At 33.4% G+C, this 23,573-nt stretch overlaps 1 pseudogene; it reads right to left on the reverse strand.

Annotated features, from left to right (window-relative positions):
• Positions 1 to 8,187: 8,187 nt before the first annotated feature.
• On the reverse strand, positions 8,188 to 14,550 carry LOC108462757 (UPF0051 protein in atpA 3'region-like; annotated as a pseudogene).
• Between the last annotated feature and the right edge of the window lie 9,023 nt (positions 14,551 to 23,573).

Genomic DNA, 23,573 nt, shown 5'->3' on the forward strand with positions numbered 1-23,573 from the left:
AGAATTTTTAAAAACTTAATGATCTTTTAATAATTTTTTAAAATTGAAGGAAAAAAATAAATTTACTAATAGTTTAATTACGATTTAACCAACTATGCCATTTTTATCCCTAGTGATTTAGCTTTTGAAGTAAATGGTGTTAAAAAATCGAATAGACACATGGTCTATCAAAATGAGTTAGATGACGTTTACATATGTGGCATTCATTCTTGAATCCCCTTTTTCTCCTATTAAGTCTATAAAGACTTTGATGCACAGTTCTTCTAAGCAAGTAAAGGAATATATTCAAGCCTCAAGGTTTGATAGCTATCCTATTTCTACCTCCTCTTCTGAACAATTTGTTACTCTTGAAATCCCATCAGAAATTCCTCGAGAATGGATACAAGCAGGTTACCCTCATATCCATTTTGGGGCAGTCTGACTTGCATTAAATTATCATGGTACAGAAGGCAAACCTGTAGTAGCAAGAATTGCTTTGTTGGATTCTAGATATCTGGAATAACAGCATGCTTGTATTGCTACTATCGAAGCCACCCTAAATTCTGGCCTTGTTATGGTTACTATTTTTCCAAATTTCATGATGGCATTAGTAGATCCAAATCTGCTTGAAGCTCTCAAAGTTTAGATCCAGATTGCTGGAGCACCTCAAGTGCCGTATGCCATAGTTGCAACTTTGCACTATCAGATTGTTTACAGAGTTCAAGATCATGCTTTCAACTTATCAAGACATGGAACAGGAGATTCTCTGCTTATCTCTGTTAACACAAATGATCAACCTCATTGTGTTCATGTTCCAAGATAAATCCCCAAGAAGGAGCTTATTAAGCTTCTCTCAGAAAAATGGGTTACTAACTATGAACAACTTCATGAGCATAGTCAATCCATTCAGTCTACCAAAAGTCAGATTACATCCAAAGGAGATAGAACTACAGAAATAAAGTTTGATCATGGCCATCTTCATAGTCCTAAAGGTCATTTAATCTTTGCTACACAACTTATGATGCAACCAATAGGGAGTCTGGTGGCAGATCATAATGGTGAAGACCTAGAATGTTGTTGTGCCCTTTGTGAGCCTAGTCCAGAAAAAAATATAATACAAAGTTTTTCTGCTGATGGAAAACTTTTGTATATGTTTAAAGATGAAAATACTAGACATTGTCTGTGGGATCTACATTGTTCATGTGAATAATGTGCTGATGACAGAATGAGTGCATGGATTGATGGAATGGACAACTCTGCCTCAAAACTAGGAGAAAAGAAGACCAAAAAGTCCACTCTGTCAGAATTCTACAAAAGATCCAAACATCGGACCGCTTGGTGAGGATAATGGTAAATTTATTTACCTTGTAGATTATTCAGCAAATCTACTATCACCAATTCAAAAGGTTTCTCTAGAACCTTGCAAACCCCCTCCTCAAAATCAAAAGCCACCTAAACCATAAAATACCAATTTTCAAAGAAAACCAAAACCATTTTCTCAGCCATGTTATAAAAGTATCAACAAATGGGTTCAGAAAAATCCTTTGCCTGAACAAAAAATAACTCTTGTTGTATGTATGTTGCAACCTACTAAAAAACATCATATGACAAGGAGTTTCCTTATTTTGATGAATACACTGAGAAAAATTACACTCATGCACCAAAAATCCCCTTCTAATGCACCTGCAAAGATAAGTGTTGTAGAAGCCACTCTCAACTGGCAAACTGAGAATGCTTTGGCTCGGAATCATGCATTAAAAAAGATTGATTCAAAAATTTCAGTTGTTGAAGCTAAAGTTGATGATAACACGAAAATGGTGAAAGATCTAATCAATCTATTGCAAAAAAAAGGATAGATGCTATGGCAAAAGAACCAGCCGCACCAGGTCAAGATTTTTTTCTCATTTGGCGCAAAGAGAAAAATAAATTCAGAATCTCAAAGAACAAATCAAGACACTCCAAGAAACTGGGAAAATTCCAGCACCATCTCCAAGATTAGAAATAGTGGAGCTATTTCCTTCAATTCGACAAAAAAATCCTCTTCCAGTTGAAGGAGTTCGTATTTACTTCCCAAAATTCCCAGAAAGAACCAAGCCAAGTACTTATGAAGTATTTCTGGAAATTAAAAGAAGATAAGCTAAAAAGAAAAAGAAAAAAGCTACTAAAAAATCTGAAATAGCTGAGAAAGAAGAAGAAATTAAACTTGGCAAAAGGCCAATTATTAATAATTCACCTCCAAAGTCACCTCATCCAAAACAAGCTTCTAAGTCTCTGATGATACAACAAAATCAAAATCCTTTGACAAATTTCTTAAATGATTATAAAGAATCTGTGATTCTAAAGATTTCAGCTTTACAGCTTCAAAAACAACAATCAGATACTAATAGTGATTGGTTAGATTCTAGCTAATCATCAGAGCTATCATCAGAAAGTCAATCTAAAGATGAAAACCTTTCAAAGGTTTTACAAACTCATCCAAAAGTAGAACAATCAGATGATGAAGAAATGCCAAAAGTGCCAGAATCATCTTCATCATAATAAATGTTCTACACCAAAACCTTCCATTGGAAGAACCACTTTTACCCTTAATGATATTCCACAAGAAAAATTGCCAGATAGAATTCAAGAATTTCATTCTTGGCTTGAAACTCGCAAGCTTACTGAAGAAAGTAATTATAATATCATCATGGAGTTTGTATCCAGATTTACTGGAATGCTACGAGATTGGTGGAATTCTATTAGTCAACAATCTCAAATGCAATTTATGGTTCTTCAAGATCTTGCCCAGCTAATTTGAATTATTCATCATCACTTTATGGGCAATCCAAATGATCTCCTAACCCTCAAAAGACGAGAGTTTTACAAAAGAAAGTGTTGTTCATATAGAAAAAGAGATTTGGCAAAGCACTTTAAAATAATGACTAAATTATTTTGTGTTTTAGGCCTAAATTCAAATCTGAAGCTAGTAGCTCTCTCCTCTTTTCCAGATCCTCTCCAAGTTGCAGTTAATCAAGCTCTTCAAAGACAAAATAGAGACATTCTTCAATTAATAGTCGGAGAAATTCAACAGGAAGTATTTATTGCTTTGGAAGATATTTGCAACAGGAGGAAAATATTCAAAGATTATCTTCATGGTGATAAAATAATTGATTGATCATGTGATGAATCTCATCTAAAATACAAATGCTCCAAAGACTAGCTTTGTGATTGTCGTTCTAAAAAAAAGAAGCATTTTAAAAAATATTCTTTTTTAAAGAACACAACTTCTTCAAGATGGAAAAGAAGAAAGAAACCATAATGGAGATATCTCAGAAAGAAGCGAATATCAACAGCAAAGTCTGACCGATACTATACCTGCAATAAAAAAATGACATTTTTTAAAGACTGTCCAAAGAGAAAAAAACATTGCCCAGATGATCCAACAATCAGGAATAAAGATTCAAAAGGAAGATGATATAGAGTTTGTTTGCTCTATTGAAGATAAAACTTCAGACAGAACTATTTGTGCTATTCTTGTTCATTCTGATAAAATTTTAGATTCAAAATTAGATTACTTAGATGTTCTTAAGCTACAAGCTCAAGTTCAGAAAAACCATTGCAGCATTGTGCCTGTCCCTCATATTACTGTGAAAATCTATTTAGACAAATATAGTAAATCTATTACTATAATTGTCTTTATAGATACTAGAATAGCTGAAACAATCATGAATCCAGATGTGTTACCTCCAGACTGGTGGAAACCACATGTTAGATATTTCAATTCTGTTGCAGATCATCCTTTTGCTACTTATTTGATCAGTAAACCCATCACTATTTTTAGGATGTAATGTTAGGAATACAGTTTTGGGTTCAAAACTCCCAGGAAAAGATATTGTAGTAGGTTTTGACCTCTACACAAAAGCCTAATACTTGAGAATCCTTCCTGATGGAGTTCGTTTCAAAAATCTATTTCAAATTTTTGTTTCTACACCCAAGCTTTTTCCTATCCAGTCAGGAAATCCTACAAACCATCCAAGAGCTAAAAAAAAGATCTTGTGCATATTCTCATTTAGAATTTCTACTCAAATGCCCAAACTCTTTGTGGAAAAATTCTGAATTTTTTATTACCCTTCCGTTCAAGAAAAATGAAGATATCAACCCTACAAAATCCAGCCATATGGGAATGAATCCAAAACATTTATTGTTGGCAGAACAAGAATGAAACAACTCCAACAACAAGATCTGATTGAACTATCAAATTCCTAGTGTGCATGCGAAGCCTTTTATGTAAACAAGAGATCAGAACAAATCAGAGGAAAATTAAGACTGGTTATTAATTACTAACCCCTTAATTACTTCCTTCAAGATGACAAGTTTCCATTGCCAAATAGAAATTCTCTTTTTTTCTAACTTGGCTAAAGCAAGAATATTTTCCAAGTTTGATCTCAAGGTAGGGTTTTGGTAATTAAGAATTCATCCTGATAACAGAGTAAATACGGGATTTTGCATTCCCAACAAACATTTTCAGTGGAAAGTTATGCCATTTGGATTAAAGACCTCTCATTCTCTGTTTTAGAAAGCAATGATAAAGATTTTCCAACCCCTTATGGAAAATGTTTTGATTTACATTGATGATATTTTACTCTATAACCCAGAAGAAGAATCTCATGCTGGGCTTTTAGAAGAATTCAAATCCCTTATTTTTAAATATCGGATAATGCTTTCAGGAAAGAAGATGCAAATAAATAAACCAGAAATTAAATTTTGGGGGATAAAGCTAAAAGATGGACAGCACTCTCCAGGGCATCATATTTCACAAGAACTTATTAAGTTTCTAGATGAAAACCTGTCTAAAAAACAGGTACAACAATTCTTAGGGATTGTTAATTATCTTAGAGACTTTACTCCTAAGGTTTTTAAGTACATTAATCCTTTAAGAAAAATGCTTAAGAAAGAGCCTCCTACATGGTCATCTTTTCAGACGATAGCAGTATAAAAACTAAAAAAAATGCTACAAAATTTGCCTCCACTTCATATTTCCTCTGATGGAAAAATAATTTTACAGACAGACTCTAGTGATAAATACTAAAGTGTAATATTATTTGAAGAAAAATAAGGCAAAAGACATCTTTGTGGATTCAAAAGTGGAAGATTTTTTGAAGCAGAAATCTATTATCATTCCACTTTCAAAGAGATTCTAACAGTCAAAAAAGGTATTTCAAAGTTCGAATTTCATCTTGCAGGATATCATTTTCTTGTTGAAATGGATATGTCATCCTTCCCTCAAATGCTCAAGTTCAAACAAAAGATAATTTCACATCTTCAACTTCTTAAATGGGCTGAATGGTTTTCAAAATTCTCTTTAGATACTAAATATATCAAAGGAAAGGAAAATATCCTTGCTGATTTTCTTTCCAGGTCCAAGAAAGAAATTTTTGCTTACAAAAGAACTTTTTGGCCCAGATCTATAATGATGTATAGACCAGCCTCTTCATCCTCAACCTTTCATACCTCCTATCCTGTTGCTCCTAACCTCAACCTAGAATTCCCGCCAGAAGTTACGAATCTTGTTCATCAAAAAACCTTTCACCAAAAGACCAAAGAAATGATGTTTCAATATCAGATTCAGGTCTTTAAAAGTTAGGGTGTTCATCCAAATTATCCATTCATACACCCAATCAAGTTTGAGTTTGTTGAACAACTAGAAGAAATAAAATGGTTCTTATGGTATCTCACACATCTTCATCCTATTGCCATACAATTCCTTGTCCTTGATCTCTTTTACTATCTCACAAAGGCTGTTGGAGAACTATTGAACCAGAATATCAGAATTTCTTCACCTTCCTCAGTTGGTTTCATCTATTACCACAATGGCTAAACATGATAAATCAGTTTTATCATGAAAAGTGGGGAGTTTACATGATAATTATCTTTTACAAGCCCCAATACTTCATGCAATGTGGAAAATCAACTCAGCTAGGATCTTTTCCTACTGCTTGGATACACAAGGTTTTTCTTGATGATATCATAAATTCTGATTTTCATTATAGAGAAATCCAAAAGTTCCTTTGCCAGTTTAACAAGATTGTCCCATTTGAAATATGGCCTCCTCCAGATGTCACTGCTCCATTGGATACTTGGCCAGTTCGATATAAACTTTATCATAAAGAGATTTTGAAGGCAATCCAAGAATACTATGAGAATATTCTAGATCCATCAGAATGGTCTCAAGATTATCCTTGGTATTATAGTCAAATCAATCTTAATAAGAGAAGGATCCAAGATGAACAAGAAGATAAGTCTGAAGATGAGGATATGTGTAAAGATGATTACAGTGAAAGCTCTCTTAACAGTGCACAATTTCCTCATTCCAATGCCAATAGCTAAAGCACTCAGAAAGAATCTCATGCTTTTGCTTTTCCTTATATCAAAAACATGTACTATTAGGAATCTTTATTGTTGAGTGTGTCATGTACTACTAAGAATCGTCACTGTTGTTTGTGTCATTTATGTTTGCTTTTGCTTTAATAATTATGTTCTAGTAGTGTAGCTATTTTGTTTGTTTCTTATCTCCTACATCTATAAAAGGGGATGTTTTCTATCTTGTAGAATCATCAAGTTTTCTATCTACTAAAATATCAGTGTGTTTTTATCCATGGCCTTCTAAATTTCCTTTCTTTCTCTCTAAATTTTCCTTTAGACAGGGATGAATATATAAGTTAAATCATAGAGTTATAATAAAGTATGCTCTGTGCTTGCTATATATGGATCTTGCACATCAAAAATGTTAAAACTCTGATCAAAAGATGTCAATATTATTGAGAACTGCAGAAGTTTCTTGAACTAAGTATTTGTAGCTAAAAGGCAGTGCCTGTTTAAAAAAACCAAGAGGAATGGTCTGTGTTGTCGGCATAGCATACCTGCTACAAGTTCTTATTTCTTGAATTTCGTCTAAGATTTGTAAAAAATTCAAATTCTATGAACAATTATAAAATAAAAATTATTTAAATATTTAAGAATTTAAAAATATTTAAATATTTTAAGATTTAATAAAATATAAATATCTAAAAATATAAAAAATAATTAAAATTTTAGAAAATTACAAATATATATTCTAAACAATCAAGTTTAAAAAATTGTTAAAATTTAAGAATTTTAAAAAATTAAAATATATATTCTAAAAATTTTAAAATTTAAACACAAATTAAAAGTTAACGGGAATTGACTATAATTTGATCAACTTTGACATGTGTTGATCGACATTGATCAAGCATTAACAAGATTTTAATCAATTATCAGTTAACACTGATTGAAATCTGGTCAATATCTAGTTAATGCTCAATTAACATCTTCGATGTCGGTCAAAGTCAATCAAACTCTAGTCAATGCTTGATTAACTCGAGTCAACTTTTAATTTAAGTTTTTAAATTTAAATTTCTTTAAAATATATATTTAATTTTTTTTTCTTGAGTTTTTCTAAAAGTTTAACTAAAATCTTAAGAGTAATTTTATTTCTAAAATTTTAACTAATTTTTTCACTAAAATCTTAACTACTAAGTCGTCAATAGCGAAAGACAAAAGGGATTGTACAAAATGAATGAACGTTCCTAAGCATCAAATGCTTAAAAAATTCGATTTTGTGATTCTTTTCATTTTTAAATTACCTTGTGTTATGTTAGTTTAACTTAATTGCTTACATTGAAATTCTATTGTCAAATTGTTTAATTGCTAATAAGTAAAATGCTCAGTAAATTTAGTCGGAATTCGTAGGATATAATTGACATGTTGTAGAACGTAAAGATCTCATTATTTTCATTGTATATTGCATGAACAACATTGAACATCTAGAAGTATTGTTTTTGCTACGTTTCACACATTTGATGTTTTGGTTGGCATTGTAAAGTTGCGTTTATTGTGTACGAGACTATTGCCATTGTTACTACTTGTGCCATTCCTTATTAATTGATTATGGTAGTTCGATTGGAAACTTGTGTGTTCAAAGGTTTTCCCTACTAGAGTTACTTAGGCAAAAGAAATGACTTAATAAACAGATTAATTTGGTTAACATAATGCTATTCAATTAAACTATTAAAATTGTATTGCTATTGTAATTATTGAGAGAATTGAAATTGCTTAATTGTTAGGGAAATTATCAAATTGTTATCTTGCTATCGATTATCAATACTACATCAATATATTTTAACTCTATTAGTCAAGTACCAAGTTGACTTTTGATTTTCAAATATGTACTACTAACTTGAAAGAAAGACTTTCACTAAATTGCAAACTTACATAAATAATATAAGAGGCTTCTTACAATCTTATATGAAAGATGGGTTTCTCGATTTTAGTAGAAGACATTTAATGCCTAACCAATGGATCCACCAAAATTCCAACTTAAGATCTGCTTTGCATCCTTGCTAGATTCGTATGGAAGTTTATTGAAGACATCTTCACAATATCCAGAGATCATTGCTGCCATAGCTTTCTATGGACCAATTCCCCTTTGTTGAAAGTAGCATATCTTCACCAGTTTTAGAGGTTCTGGCTTCATGTTCAACAGCATATCTTCACCAGTTTTAGAGGTTCTGGCTTCATGTTCAACACTAGCTGATGGGTTCTTCACCTACAAGGGGATTAATAAGAATAGAATATTAACAAGTTAACATAAAAAACGAAGTAGCAGGAAGACAAAAATTGGGAATTTTATGCCTCAATGTAAGGGGAGGTGTTGGCACTGTCACTGATAAGCAACGAGCCACATTGTGAGGAGTTTCGAAGCGTTGTTGCCCTCTGACAAAACCTGAACAAGGCCTCTATAACAAATCCTTGAATTTCCAGCTGAAATACCTTTCGACGTGACCCTGCTTCTTGTATTCTTTCCCTTGTGAATCATCTTGGATCCTGTGTCTGCCTACAGAGTAAAACTCCCCTACTGATCCATCACCCTCTAAAACAACACTAGGATATTTCCATGTGATGGCTGACCCTGTCTCAACTTGGGTCCAAGAAATACTTGAGCAAGGCCAGGAACAAAGTCCCCTTTTTGTCACAAAGTTATAAACCACTCCTTTGCCTTCCGAATTGCCAGCATACTAAATCTGTACGGTGGAGTACTTAATCACTGCATCCTCAGCACAATATAACTCAACCCACAGCAGCATGAAGTTGGTTTTTCCTAGATTGTGGAGCTGTACATGCCTCTACATATTCTACAACACTTGTCTCATCAGCAATGATAAGTGTCCTCTCAAATTGCCCGCTTTCAAGGGCGTTAATCCGAGAATAAAGAGTTGAGTGGTAATGGACACTTTGTGTTTTTAGGTATATAACAAAAGGACCCATCAGAAAAGACTGCAGAATTCAAAGCTGCTTAATAAACTAGTTTCCCTACATAATTTCAGACTAAATCCGGATACTTTCTAATTGCCACTGAAATCAAACAAAAGATCACCCCAGCTTTTTCTAATAGTTGCTTTTGAGTTGTGGTAATGGAAATACTATCTACTACGACATAAAAGCTCCTCTATTGTCATTCAAAGGGATACCTAATCTATGAAAATCTCTGAACAAACGATCCTGTTGTTGCAAGTTTGGAGTTTTTATGAACTTAGGTTCTGAATAGTAATACAAATCTTGTAAATCAAAGGGGGGGGGGGGTATTGATTATCAGACCACCTAGGCTCTTTTAAACTACGGAACTTATGACAAGACAGCCTAAAGCATCCAACATGGTTCTTTTTTCATTGAAGAAATCACTCTAATAGTTTCTTCTGAAAGTCCTTTAGGTATTGAAAAGGATTCAATATCTGACACAGAACCCCGCTTATAATCACGTTGGTCTTTCAACAATTCCTGATTTTCACAACAACCACTATCAACATTTGCTTTTACAGAAAGACAGAAACTAAACTTGTTAAGAGTTCTTTAAGGTTACCAGTTTTGAGTGAGACAGACTTGATGGTTTTGTTGATTCTGAAAGTGAATGAGTTCAATATCGTGAACTGTAGATAACACCATCAACAGAAGCCATTGCATGAGAAAGATAATAACCTGAAACATTGAAATAAAATCACATTAAAGTCCTCATCAGGATTTTAGTAGCTTTGGGAACAATTAAAATCATCCTTTAAATTCTAAAACTTGTCTCTAATAGATTTAAAGACGACCCCAACAGTCGTCCTTTAAGACTTTCTATGTGATGCATATAACAAATAAAGATATTCCCAAATAATAATTGATATAATAATCACCTTGATCATATATATCCCAAGCCAGAACCAATCTCACTAAGCACACCAATTACCAGGAAAAGGCACCCATTAGAAGCTTTGTCCCTAAAACATCAAGGTATAGTTCTTAAATTCAAAGAATACCTAATAACATGGCTACTGCCAACTACAAAGTTAATTTATCCCTACTGCCAAATACAAGAACCAAGAATAATGCTTTGCATGTGCTAAAAAAAAACCAATGCTTTCCAAAAACTAGAAAATAGAAATCCAACAAAAAAACCCATTTTGTTGAAAGTAGAAATCCAACAACAAAAAAAAGAAAACAGGAATAAGCCGAAGTTGAAAGTAAGAAGCAAGCCTGGTAAGTAAACAAGCAATGGCCGTAAGGAGGATGAAAGTGAATGGTCAGCGGTGACTATCATCTAATTTGCCTACCAGTTCTTTCATCTAAGCTGTCATGGCTTCCCAAAACGTTTTCAATTTTCATCTAAGTGATACCTAAATCCATAATCGGTACCATCCCATCCCAGTAGGATCATGTTAGATTCCACCACCAAAATACTATTCATTACCATAAACCATAACTCCATTGTGACTATCAAGCACAACATAAATGAATAAATCAGGTCAGGAAATTAGTTAACAGGCTCTACAACTGTGAATCACAGTTGTATTCTTTTAAATTTTATAATTTACTCCTTATTTTATTTATTTATTTTATTTAAAATCTCAATTCCTTTTATCTAATTTTGCATTATAAAAAGGTGGAATAACTTTTTTATTTTATTTTGATTGTTATATACTTAAATGGTAATATTTTTTTTCAAAGTTTGAGTGATACCTTCAGTAAATGTTAAATTGGATTTTAATATAATTTTTAAATTAAATTGAAAATAATTATTGAAATTCAATTCTAATATGTGAATGAATATATTAATCTTTGAAAAGATAACACAATTTTTGAAATTTTGAAAGTTTTATATTTTTATATTTTTTAATTTTTATAATTTTTGAATTTAAAAATTAAATTTGAATTTTTGAATTTTTATTGAAAATATAAAAAATTAAATTTTATAATTTTATGTACTTTTAGAGAAAGGCCCAAATTAATAAAAAATATAAATATTGACTGCTAAAAAATTATTTTATTTTTTTATAATTACAAAATTTGACAAGAGGATTAAAATTTTTAAATCGAGAAAATAGGGGACTTACCATTTCAAATTAAAATACACTAAATTTTAAATTCTAAAAGAATATGTAGACCTCATATATTATATAAGCCTTTAAAATAACTATAACACAAATTATTGACATATCAAACTTTAAGGTAAACTACATCTAAGCTCTCCTATTTTAGTCATCTTATTTTTTTAATTTAATTACTTAATTAAAATAATTATTTAAATTAATTATTACTCATTAAAATTTCATTAATCTACTAATTAATTATTAATGTCACACATTATTTAATTAAATGGCGAAATACGACACTTTTTATTCAATATTCGGAATATAGGAATTAAGGAAAATCAAAGCATAGGTGTTTAATTATAACTATTTTTGAAAATGAACCCTACATATTACACATGATCTAACATTTCTAATCATCATCAAATTGTCATTTAAAATTTGTAACCCCAACCATCAAATCACTGCCCAACCTCTAAGGCGTTTTCAAAAGCCAAGTTGTATAGTCAAATGACTTGTCCCCCCATTAGAGCTCATAATATAAAGTTGGATTTGGGCGATTTCACTAATTTTTTTGAAAAATGAAAAATATTTTTAAAAAAATTTATGTCTTTTAAAGAAGAGAAGAAAATGAATAATAAATGTAATATTTGCAACATTTTTGTTTAAAATAAAATGAGAAGGAAGAGGATTTATGCCTACCCAATCTTTGAAGCAAAATAAAAAATAAGATGTAGATGGAGCACATGCAAAGTCAAATGGCTAATAAGCATTGGTTTGTAAGATACAGGATTTGGTTGGATAAGCTTTAGTGATAATACTCTAGAATGATATTTTTTATGTGCTAATTGCATGATTATTTTGAGTATGATCCTACTAATTTGGATTATTTTGTAGTCTTTTATCTTTTAGGGACTAAATTGGAGGCAAGAGGAAATTCAAGGGAAAAAAAATAAATTTGAACCCAAGAGATAAAACGGTGTGGTATTCGCCGTTGGGAAGTGGTGATCTAGAAGAAGATAGTCCCACAAAAGTGATTATTGGCTAGAGTCACGTTCCGCCAAATCTTAAGTCTAAATTTTTAGAGCTGGTGGTCGTAGGCATCCTCTTTCACTATAATTGGCTTATCCTACTCGAAAAGGGTTACTTTAAAGCCAAAGATTGAACCCAAGGCGGAACGAGACAACCGGAGGCTGAAATCTCGCCACATAAGAAACTTTCTCGTTTCCCAACTCTATTTATTTTTCCTCATTTTAATTTCTGCAATTTATTTAATTTCACAATTTCAATTCACTTTAAATTCTATTTTTATTTTTCCAGATTCTTAATTTTTATTTTTATTTTTCAGGAATGCAGGTTTTCTTAGCCAAGAAATTGTCCAGGATTTCAAGAAACGAGAATTCGTACAATCCGGTCTCTGAAGATTCGACCCTACTTCCCTTTTACTGTTATTTTTACTATTTTACAGCGAATAGGATATTTTTGGTACTCTCAACGACCGCATCAAATTTTGGCGCCGTTGCCAGGGATCGGTAACGTACTAATCTTGTTTTTTGTTTCTTATGACCAGATCTGCTCTAGGAACTCTTACGTTTGGTTCGGAGATTGAAAAGACTGCGAGAGCTAATCCCAAGGAAACAAAGCTAAAGAAAAAGTAGTCAGCGGTGGTTGGGACTCAAAATAATTCCACTGCTAGAAATCGAAATCGACGACAAAGCAGAGTCTAAGGTTAACGAAAATCCTACTCAAACTTTTGAAGGCGAAAAAGTAGAAGTCGATTCCCCAGAAGAAGTGCCTAACGCTAGGGTTAACGTAAACCCTAATTTAGCACCTCAACCTATGGCTCAGACAATTTGGAAACTAGTCGAAGCGTCGACGGAACAACCGCCACTATGCATCGCGTATCTTACTATGGATACTGATTTTGAATTAAAGTTAGGCTTGATCCAGCTACTGCCAACTTTTCGGGGGTTACAAAATGAAAATCCCCACAAGCATTTGAAAGAATTCTATATGGTTTGCCTTAGTATGAAACCTCAGGGGGTAACTGAGGATCAAATTAAACTGCGTGCTTTCCCTTTTTCCTTAGCAGATTCTGCTAAGGAATGGTTATTTTATTTACCTCTTGGATCTGTAACGACTTGGGCTAAATTGTCTCGTTTGTTTCTCAACGAGTTTTCCCAGTATAATTACCGTAGAGTTAAGAAGAGAAATCGTGGGAATAAGGCAAAAAGACGCAGAGTCTCTGTACGACTATTGGGAGCAATTTAAGAAGTTGTGTGCAAGTTTCCCATAACATGGTATAACAGAACAGTCTTTGCTCCAGTACTTTTATGAAGGCCTGAAACCCATGGAGATGAATCTGGTAGATGCCGCAAGTGGATGAGCGTTGGTCAACATGACTCTACAACAAGCAAGAGACTTAATCTCCACAATGGCTGCAAATTCTCAGCAATTTCGAGCCAATCCTGAACCTCCTAGAAGGGTTCACCAGCTAAGTAATTCGACCTTAGAAGATAAGATTGATAGAACTGCTAATATTTTGAATTCTCTTGTTGCAGAAAAAGTAAAGACAGCCCGGTTATGCGGAATACGTGCTACTCTTGAACATACAACTGATGCATGTCCTAGGTTGAATAATGATACTATGACTCGTTTAGATGTTGTGGAAAATTTTCCTGGGCTACCACAAAGGCGATATGACCCTTACGCTAATACTTACAACTCAGGATGGAGGGATCACCCTAACTTAAGTTATGAGGCCAACCCACGATTTAACCAGTAAAACCAAAATCGGTTTCCACAAAAGCCTCGAGATTCAGGTAATTCTCTAGAAACCATGGTTAATAAATTAGCAGCTAATGTCCTTGATTTTCAACAGCAAACTCTTAATTTCCAAAGAGAGATAAAGGATTTCCAACAAAAAACCGAGACGTCCATAAGGGAGTTGACCACATCAATTGAGAGGTTGAACTCTCAAGGGAAGCTGCCATTACAAAAGTAGAACCAAACCGGAGGCAAAATGCAAATGCAGTAAAGTTGCGAAGTGGAAAGATACTGGAACTAATTCCTGGCAAAAATCTTGGCCAAGAAATCGCCCAGGAAAAACCAGAAGACGACGAACAGGTCCGAGCGAAACCCCCACTGCCGAAAATCCAACCTCCATTCCCAAGACGATTAAATCAGTGTCGAAACAGTAAGGAAGACAAGGAAATCCTCGAAACATTCAGGAATGTCGAGATCAATTTACCACTGTTGGATGCCATCAGACAGATTCCGCGGTATGCCAAGTTCCTCAAAGAGTTTTGCACCAACAAACGAAAACTAACAGGTAATGAAAATGTAAGTGTTAGTAAGAATGTATCCGCAGTGCTACAGCGGAAAATGCCAGCAACATGCAAAGATAGGGGTATGTTCGCTATACCATGCAAAATAGGAAATTTGGGGATCAAGAAGGCCATGTGTGATTTAGGGGCCTCCATAAATGTTATGTGTAACACCCCTTACCCGTATTCGTCGTCGGAATAGGGTAGGAGGCATTACCAGAGTTTACCGAATTAATTTTCCATTAATACGAGTTAAATACTATTCATTTACTAAAACATGTCATGGCGTCCTTTAGATGGGCCTCCAAAGCCCAAAACATACTTCGAGACCAAACCAGAATTAAATCGAAACCATAGGGAATTTTTCGCAAAATCCCAAAGTTTTTTTTTGCTCAATATAACCCCTTTATAAATATCTAACCTTCCCTGCAAATTTTAAAACCGAGACCAATCCAACCAACCAATTCATTTCAATCAATTTGATACCAAATTATACTACTATTATAATTATACTATTTAACATATTCATCATTCTTTACTTTAATGTATATTTCTTAAAAAAGTCTTAGTATTTATATAATCATCAAACCTTATACATGCCATATAAATCAAAAAGAAATTTACAAAAGCTACCGGAGATAATCTGGATAGTGTGATCCTCTGTGTTGATCCGATCCTCCGTATACTTCCACGTCAATCTATAAGAGACATTGATTACACTCATGTAAGCTTATAGAAGCTTAGTAAGTTTATAGGCATAAAACATAAATCTTACCAAATATTTATACACTTATACAATATACACAATTATTAAGTTCACCTGTCAACCACAGCCATTGGTGAGTTCCCTTGTATAAACTTACTACTACTTATCCATTTCCTTTAATTCTTTTGGGCCCATCAAATTAGGGAATGGTTACGGAAAATTGAGTACTTCACTTTCACTTTGCCATAGTATAACTATGGTCTTGCGTATGATCACTTATCACCTTTTGAAGTCATAGTCCTGCCACGGTCTTACACTGATCACATTTATCACTTGTCACTGATCAAATAAGTGTAGCTAAAGCTACCACTTATCACTTGTCGCTTATCGCTTGTCGCTTGTCGCTTGTCACTTGTCACTTGTCACTGATCAGATAAGTGTAGCTAAGGCTACCACTTATCACTTGTCACTGATCAGAAGTATTCAAATCCGACATTCCGCTCAATTTAATCATTTATTCGATTCTCGTTTTGTTATTTTATTCTCTATTTATCAATAAATATATTTCATCATACATATTACATTATATAATTCATAAAATTAACATATAATCATTAAACTTCAACCATACGAACTTACCTGGGTCGATTTGCAAAATTTGTGAAAGTTCAGGGACTAATCAAATACTTTTTCTTTTCCTCGACTTGCTTCGGGTTCTCGATCTATCATTGTAAAATCATTCACTTATCAGTATTGACTTTATCTTCAACCCGCTTATAAGTAATATCATCTATAATTTCATTATTTACTTATGTATATTCCAATGCTGCCCATCAGTGCCATAGTCACTAAATTATTTTTATCTTTAGCTACAGAACTCCAAATTAGGATCTGCTAATTTTTCCTAAAACTAGACTCATATATCTTTTATCATAAAATTTTTAGAATTTTGGTTTACCCAATAAGTAAAGTTTATTCTTTAAAGTCACCCTGTTCTCTTTGTCGACAATTCCGACCCTTCTTCACTAAAATTAATTATCTCTTCGTACAAATTCGGATGATGTCTATGTTTGTTTCTATTGAAAATAAACTCATTAAGGATTTTAAAAATATAAATTTAAGCCCCTAATTATTTGTCTCCAATTTTTTATGATTTTCCAATGTCAGAACAGGGGAACCCGAAATCATTCTGACATTGTCTCACAAAATCTATTATATCTTATGATCTACAACTCTGTTGCTTACACCGTTTCTTCTATGAGAAACTAGACTCAATAAGCTTTAATTTCATGTTTTTTTTATCTTCTAATTCGATTTATACAATTTATGGTGATTTTTTAAAGTTAGACTACTACTACTATCCAAAACTGTTTTAGTGCAAATGTTGATTTCGATTTTTGCCCCAAATTTCACAATTCATACAATTCAGTCCTTGCTCAATTAATCCCTCAATGAAGCTAATTTTTCCCAATTAATGCTTTACCTAGACATTATAAGTTATTTCACAATTATTTAAATTCATAATTTCGACATAAAACCCTAACTTCAAACTCTTTCAACATTAGGTCCCAAACATTCACTTTCTATTCAATTCTTTCAATAAAATCAGCATATAAACAATTTAAAACTCTAATTCCATGCTAAATCATCATATAATTTCAACACATATTCATAACAACTTCCAATTTCTTTCATAGAATCAAAAACTAATGAATTCAACAAGCGGACCTAGTTGTAAAAGTCATAAAAACACAAAAAATTCAAGAAATAATCAAGAATTGAACTTACTTGCAGTAAAAATATGAAAAACCAGCTTAAGAAAACCCTTATATGGTGTTTTTGCTGATGATAATGCAGAAAAATAATGAGAATTCTAGATAATTCCACTTTAGTCCTAATTTATTAAGTAAATTTTGCAATATTCCAATTTTTCCCTTAATTCATCAATTTTCCTGCTGATTTCATGCACCTTGCCGTCCAGCCCAAATAGACCTTGGGTCTATTTGCCTTTTAAACCCTCTTTCTTTTATCATTTAAGCTATTTAATCATTTCCCATAATTTTACATTTGTTACAATTTAATCCTTTTTATTCAATTAACTATCGAAACTTTAAAATTTCTTAACGAAACTTTAATACCAACTTATTAACACTCCATAAATATTTATAAAAATATTTATGGCTCGTTTTTAAATTTTCAAACTCTCGATATCTCATTTCCGATTCTAATTTTAAAAATTTTTATTTCTAGTACACTATTCGCTATTTCAAAAATTTTCCTAACTTCACACTTAACTTATATTCACTAAATTATTAATATTTTCTACTCATTTGTCAGATTTAGTGATCTCAAATCACTGTTTTGACACCACTGAAAATTTAACCAATTACATTATGCCTTATTCTATTTATGAATCACTTAATGCGGGTTTTCTGACGAAAACAGGTGTTATAATTCAGTTGGCAGACAGGTCTGTTGTGCACCCCGAAGGAGTCCTCGAGGACGTACTGGTAAAAGTTAATGAACTTATTTTCCCTGCAGATTTTTATGTGATAAAGATAGAGGAAGATAACACTACTGGATCTTCGGACCTCCTGTTGGGCCAACCTTTCCTTAGTACCGCTAGCACTAAGATCGACGTTCGAAGCTGAACTCTTACGATGGAATTTGATAGGGAGATCATGAAGTTTAATGTTTATGACGCCATTAGTCATCCAAGCGAAATTTTGAGCGTAAATCGTGTCGACATAATCGACTCATTAGTAGATGAGACTTTTTAGTCGATTTATGAAGATAAATCTGAATTTATATCTGATGACTATGAATCTGTTAATGAGTTATTGTCTCCATAAAATACTAAAATTTTACCTTTTGTTGTGCAGGCTCCAGAATTAGAATTGAAACCGCTTCTCGAACATCTTAAGTATGTGTTTTTTGGGGAAAGGTAATACCCTACCAATCATAGTCTCCAATAAACTCTCTAAGCTCGAGGAAGAAAGTTTGATCTAGGTACTGAAAAGTCATAAGGATGCAATTGGCTGGACTATTGCTGATTTGAAAGGAATAAGCTCCTTGACATGCACACACAGAATCTACTTGGAGGAAAATGCAAAACCGAAGCGAGAGGCCCAAAGATGATTAAACCCGAATATGATGGAGGTGGTAAAAAAGGAGATAATCAAGCTACTGGATGCTGACATAATCTACCTCATTTCTGACAGCAGATGGGTAAGTCCGGTTCAAGTCGTGCCCAAAAAAATGGGTGTGACAGTAAAGAAAAATGCCGAAGGTGACTTGGTACCAACTCGAGTACAAAATGGGTGGCGTGTCTGTATTGATTACAGGAAGTAGAACTCTTACACTAGAAAGGATCATTTCCCTCTTCCTTTTATAGATCAAATGCTTAAATGTTTATCAGGTAAAACTCACTTTTGTTGACTTGATGGATACTCAGGTTTCTTCCAAATTCCAGTCGCACCAGGGGACCAGGAAAAGACCACTTTTACATGCCCATTCGGCACTTTTACGTACAGAAGGATGCCATTTGGACTTTGCAACGCACCAGCCACATTCCAGAGATGTATGATGAGTATATTTTCTGAACATGTGGAGAAAATTATTGAAGTTTTTATGGATGGTTTTACTGTGTATGGAAACTGTTTTGATGAATGCCTTAAAAACCTCACAATAATTTTGAGTAGGTGCATAGAATTTAATCTTGACTTGAACTATGAAAAGTGTCATTTTATGGTAGACAAGGGTCTGATTCTAGGTCATATAGTTTCTACCAAGGGAATTGAGGTCAATAAGGCCAAAATTGACATTATTAATTCTTTGCCATATCCCTCCACTGTAAGGGAAATTCGTTCTTTTCTTGGTCATGCAGGATTTTACAGGCGTTTCATAAAAAACTTCTCAAAAGTGGCTGAACCATTATGCGAGTTATTGCAGAAAGATATGAAATTTGAGTTCGGCCCAATATGTAAGGAGGCTTTTGATACACTCAAGCAGAAGTTGGTGATCGCTCCTATAGTGCAAGCACCAGATTGGAACTACCCCTTTGAAATTATGTGCGACGCAAGCGAACGCAGTGTGGGGGTCGTGTTATGGAAAAAGATAGACAAAGAGCCTCATGTCATTTGCTATGCTTCAAAACCCTAGATGCTGCACAAAGCAACTACACCACTATGGAAAAAGAACTCTTTGCAGTTGTATTCGCTTTAGATAAATTTCGATCTTATTTATTGGGATCTAAATTGATTATTTTTTGTGACCATGCAGCTCTTAGGTACTTGATCGCAAAGAAGGAGACGAAACCAAGGCTCATTAGATGGATTCTGCTGCTCCAATAATTTGACATCGAAATTTGTGACAAAAAAGGATGTGAAAACCTGGTGGCTGACCACTTGAGTAGGATAAAAACTCCATTTGATGATGTTCCTATAAAGGATGAGTTTCCTGATGAAAGCTTATTTTCGACCGAGGCTCACTATCCATGGCATGTAGATATAGTTAAACACTTAACCACAGGATCATTACCTACTGAGTTAACACGTTCCGTGAAAGACAAACTTAGACGGGAAGCTCGGTATTACATTTGGGACGAACCATACTTGTGGAAACACTGTTCAGATCAGATAATCAGATGATGTGTTTCAGAAACCGAGGTAACCTCTATCCTTACATTTTTTCATACAGAAGCTTGTGGAGGTCGCTTCGGCCCTAAACGGATAGCTCACAATGTAATACCCCGAAAATTTTTACAGTAAAATATTATCCGTGATATAGTAAAATAAGGAAATAAAGTGACAAAAAGAGAAATTTTGAGTTATGTCAATATTGGGAAGTATATTATGATATATTAATTCAAGAAAGGACTAAATTGCAAGGATGAGAAAAGTCTTGTTGCACAAGAGTAAATACTTAAAATTTAAGGGGTTGAAGTGTAAATATAAAAAATTTGAAGGACTAATGGTGCAAATATTTTAAGGGTGGAATGATCTAGAAACCAAGAAAAATTGATGAATTAGGACCAGATTGAATAGGTGAAAAATTATGATGGACTAAATCGTAATTTTACCAAATTAAGTGATGACTCAAGGATGGAATTCTAAAAGATCATGAAGGGCAAAATGGTCAATTAGTAAGAGAGAGAATTCTAGAATGTAATGATTATGTTGATGATATTTTAAATTAATTAATTAGATAAATATTATTTTATTAATATTTTTATGAGATATTTATTATTATTATATTATTATTTATTTATTATAAAAGGAAGAAAAGATGAAGAATTATCATCACCTTTCTTTTCCCATGCAAACCAACGTAAGAGAAGAAGAAGAAAAGAAGTTTTCTTTCTTTACAATTTAGTCCTTCCACCAAAAATTCATTATTTTCACCTAAAAATTGAAAGAATTTCCATAGCCATCAAGAGAGAAAGATAGCAAGGAGATGATGAGGAACAAGAATATCAAGTTGGATTTAAGAAATAGAAGCTGCAGAAGAGAGAAAAATCAAGTTAAAGATTGAAGTCAATAAGAAAAGGTAAGAACATCAAGATTTCAATATCTTTTTAAATTTAATATTATTGAAAAAGCATGGAATTGATGTTGATTTAGAGTTTTCTTATATATGGTCTTATGTTCTTGTCATGTTAGTGAAGAGAAAATAAGAGAAAGTGATGAGAAATAGTGTAGAAAAAGAAAATAAGGGTGTTATAAACATGGTAATTAATATCTTGCACTAAAACAGTTCTGGACTGCAGTAGTAGTCTAACTTTGAAAAATCACCAAAAATTGTAGAAATCGAATTATAGGATGAATAAAATATGAAATTAAATATTATTTAGTCTAGTTTGTGACAGCCCAAAATTGACCCTAGTCGGAATGTGGTTTCGGGACCACAAAACCGAGGCATAAAAATAATTAAAATTTATTTTGATGCCTATAATATGTGTGCTCATGTATGACATTTTATGATGATTGATTTAGTGTTATAAAGGTGAATTCCACTAGAAAGGACTTAGTAGTGAACTTTGAAAGTACGATAGGGAAATGTGTGATGACTAATTAAAGCATGCATGCAAAATAATGGACTTGCATGTCAAATTCCCCTTTATAGGTGGTGGCCGCCATGACAAGGAGTATGGGCTAAACATGTCATGAAACATGTTTTGTTGGTGCATTAGGGTGAAATAATAAACAAAGGTGTATGGGTGATAAAAGAATGAAAAAAAAATGTGTGTGAGTGTGGTAATTCCCCCCCTTGCCGTGAGTTGAGAAAGAAGGAAGAAAAAAAAAATTGTTGTGTTCATCCTTTCTCATCTTTTTGGCCGAAAATCATGAGGAAGAAAGGGATTTTTGCTCCATTTTTTGGTTTAGAAGAGAACTAGAAGGAGATTTGGCCATACTTGTACCAAGATTAAGGTATGTATGAGGTTGTGTCATGAGATTCATGCATGTTTAGTTGCCAACTTGATGTTCATGTTAGCCATGGTTCAAATCCTTGTTATGACATGGAAGTGGTATTTGGTCAAAAGTTGGTATTGTGATAAAGCCATTGCATGCTAAGTGTGAAGCTTGATGATGATGCATGCAATGATGGATTGTCTACTCTTGAAATTTCTTTGTAGCCATCTTGAGTAAGACTTTGAGTTTTCTTTTTTGTTTAACCATGATTGAAGTTGAAAGGGGCATGATTGTGATGTATTCGGCCATGATGCATTCATGAGCATGGTTCATGCTTCTTGCATGTTAGTTAAAAATTTGTGTTTTGGATGGCTATAGACACCTTGAAATTCGGCCATGCTCATATATGTATATATATGTTTGCACATGATGTTTTGGTTATGAAGTAAGTGATGAATATGTTTGTTTAAAGAAGAAGATGTTGAAGAATGTTTGTGAAATTGCAAGCACATTCGGCCTAGCACACATATGAGTGCTTGATGCTATATTATAAGTTTTGAGCTACAATATGCAAAGCATTAACTAGTAAAATGCATGCTGTTTTGTGTGGTATTAAGTGCATAATTGGCATCAACATGGACATGTATATTCGGCCTTAGGTAGCCTATTGATGGCCTTAGCTTTTCCTTGATGCTCGAATGAATTGTATTGAATTGCTTGATGTAGTATAAAATGTGCATGACCATTGTGTATTCAAGCTAAAGGGTGGCCATATGACCATTTAAACTCCTTGTCATATTCGCCATAAGCTAGCACAATGAGGTTTTAATAAATTGAATTTGTTTGAATTAGCTCAAGAGCTTAGAGGGCCACAATTGGACAAGGGAAGGAAAAAGTGATCGAATAGCCGTAAAAGCCGTTCGACAACATCCGAGGTAAGTCCTCAAGAAGTGACCCTACTTGAATTATGTGAAATGAAATATGGATGTGTATTGATTATTGATTTATGTGTGTATGAGTATTTGAATGATACCGGGCTAAGTCCCAAGGCGATTATGCTAGTGATTATATTTGTGTTTGAGCCTTAGTAACGAAAATGAAATACTGAATGTCTAATGATTATTGATGTATGTGTGCATGAGCAATTGAATGATATCCGGCTAAGTCCGAAGATGTTATTGCTAGAAATTATATCCGGTTAAGACCAAGGCAATTGTGCTAGCGGCTACATCCGGCTAAGACCAAGGCATTCGTGCGAGTCGTTCTATCCGGCTAAGACCAAGGCATTCGTGCACGTGGTTATATCCGGTTGTATTCCGAAGAAGCTTGGGCTGGAGGTGAGTGTTGGTTGCTGTAATGAATTCAATTGGTACGCTCGAAAAGCCCAAAGAATAAGGTATGTTTATATGTGCATTGGAAAGTCGACATGTTTGAGCAACATTCGCTCGATCGACTAACGAATTTCAGCTATTGAATTGGTTGATACCTTGTGAAAGTATATAATGATGAAGTGTGAAGTAAGAATGATTATGTGAATGTGTATTAATGAAATGATGCACTTGGCCATGTGAATGTATTGCTTTAATTAAAGCTGATTTTATTCCTTGAGACTTACTAAGCATAAAAATGCTTACCCCGTTGCTTTGGCTCTCTGTTTTATAGATTTTGCTCGATAGCAATCGGATTCGGGATCATTAAAGTCGAAGTCATCCACACTATCAACACCTTCATTTTGGTATAAATTTTT

Source organism: Gossypium arboreum, chromosome 2, assembly GCF_025698485.1.
Source record: "Gossypium arboreum isolate Shixiya-1 chromosome 2, ASM2569848v2, whole genome shotgun sequence".
Lineage (NCBI taxonomy): Eukaryota > Viridiplantae > Streptophyta > Magnoliopsida > Malvales > Malvaceae > Gossypium > Gossypium arboreum.